At 42.8% G+C, this 2,048-nt stretch overlaps 1 non-coding gene across 1 annotated transcript; it reads left to right on the top strand.

Moving 5' to 3' along the window:
- Window positions 1–1,647: 1,647 nt before the first annotated feature.
- LOC112732023 (small nucleolar RNA R71) lies at window positions 1,648–1,756 on the top strand. Its single transcript, XR_003167765.1, has one exon. It is a non-coding gene; the product is annotated as a small nucleolar RNA R71 (small nucleolar RNA).
- Window positions 1,757–2,048: the final 292 nt, after the last annotated feature.

Raw genomic sequence — 2,048 nt, 5'->3', positions numbered from 1 at the left:
ACCCAGAATGGTCCCATTCTGGCGTTCAACGCCAGCAAAGCTGCCCCTTCTTGGGCATTGAACGCCCACACTTCTCCTTGTGTGGCATTCAACGCCAGCTTTCTTACCCATATGGGGCATTGAACGCCCCTCCTGCCTCTTTGTTTGGCGTTCAACGCCAGCAAGGGGATCACTCCAGGGTGTTCTGTTTCCATCTCTGAATGTCTTTGTCTCTTACTACTACACATGATCACAAACTTTAAAAAGGAAATATCTATGGAAATAACTTAATATAACTCGAGTAGAAATAACTAAAAAAATAACGATACTATAATTATGGTTGGGTTGCCTCCTAACAAGCGCTTCTTTAACATCTCTAGCTTGACGGTTAGCCTCTTTACGAGGATGGATAGGGGCTCAGAGTTTCACACCTTACAGTTAACTTCCTTCTTGTGCTCTCATGGATGAGCTCCATGTGTTCTAGAGATAGGATCTTGTTCATAGTGTGTGGAATGACTGGGTTGTCGGTGAAGACAACTCTCATGCCACGTGAGAGGCCTTCAGTGGGGATTTTTTTATCCCTCCAGCCTTTAGGTACCTTTTTCTTAGTACCTTCATTCTCATTGCTTGATGATGGTTTCTCAACACCAAACTTAGATTTGGTGTCTGGGGGCTCTGTGAAGCTCTGCACAGAGAGAAAGGGTTGGAATACTAAGTGTTGCACAGTTGTCTCTCCTTTAGGGAGGGAGTTAAGTCTAGGAATCTTGAACAAGATGTGATCTTCCCATAACTGTAGAACGAGCTCTCCCTTTGCCACATCAATTATGGCATTGGCAAGGGCTAGGAAAGGTCTTCCAAGGATGATGGATTCATCCTTGTCCTCTCCAGTTTCTAAGATTATAAAATCTGCAGGGTTTACTTCAGTATTACTTGAAAGCATGTTAAAAGGGATCTCAGGGATCATTTTACTTAGCTGACCAATCTGTATGTCCAGATTCCTAATAGAAGATCTTGTTTCAGTAATGAAACTCTGAGTGGTCTTAGAGAGATCAGAGACTATAGTAGCTAAGTCAGAAAGGCTCTGCATAGAAGTCTCCATCTATTGCTGAGAAGGTGGGAATGGTCTGTTGTTGAACCTATTATGGGTTCTTCCACCTTGATTATTGTTAAAGCCTTTCTGAGGCTTTTATTGATCCCTCTATGAAAAGTTGAGATGATTCCAACATGATGAGTTGTAGGTGTTTCTATAAGGCTCAATGTGGGGATTCCCTAAAGAATTTCCCATATAGTGAACCTCTTCTATCATGGGTTGATCTGGATCATAGGCATCTCCTTCATAGGAGTTTTCTTGCGTGCTGTCAGTTGCAGCTTGCAATCCAGTCAGATGCTGAGAGATCATGTTGACCTGTTGGGTCAGGATCTTGTTCTGAGCCAATATGGCATTCAGAGTATCAACCTCCAAGACTCCTTTCTTCTGAGCCACCCCATTGTTCATAGGGTTCCTCTCAGAAGTGTACATGAATTGGTTGTTTGCAGCTATGTCAATGAGTTCCTGTGCCTCTTCAGAAATTTTTTTTAGGTGGAGTGATCCATCAGCAGAGTGGTCCAATGCCATCTTGGATAATTCAGAGAGGCCATCATAGAATATATCTAGCAACGTCCAGTCTAAAATCATGTTAGGAGGGCACTTTCTGATCAATTGCTTGTACCTCTCCCATGCTTCATAGAGGGATTTACCCTCTTTCAGTTTGAAGGTATGAACTTTCACCCTAAGCTTGCTCAGCTTCTAAGGTGGGAAGAACTTGGTCAAAAATGTATTGACCACCTTCTCCCAAAAAATCTAGGACAGTATCACAGATATGCTGGGATCTTCTTGTGAAAGTCCATGAAACTGGCAGTTCTGTTGAACTAGAGTGACCAGTTGAGTCTTTAGCTCAAAATTATTTGCACTAATGGCAGGTATAGAGATGCTTTACCCATAGAAATCAGAAGTGGGTACAGTAAAGTCACCTAGGACCTTCCTTACGTCTCCTTTGTCATTGGGATTGGCTGCCATGTCTGTATTCTCT

Source organism: Arachis hypogaea, chromosome 12 (genome assembly GCF_003086295.3).
Source record: "Arachis hypogaea cultivar Tifrunner chromosome 12, arahy.Tifrunner.gnm2.J5K5, whole genome shotgun sequence".
NCBI lineage: Eukaryota > Viridiplantae > Streptophyta > Magnoliopsida > Fabales > Fabaceae > Arachis > Arachis hypogaea.
The sequence above is the reverse complement of the archived record's forward strand: the minus strand, read 5'-3'. Positions and strand labels throughout refer to the sequence as shown.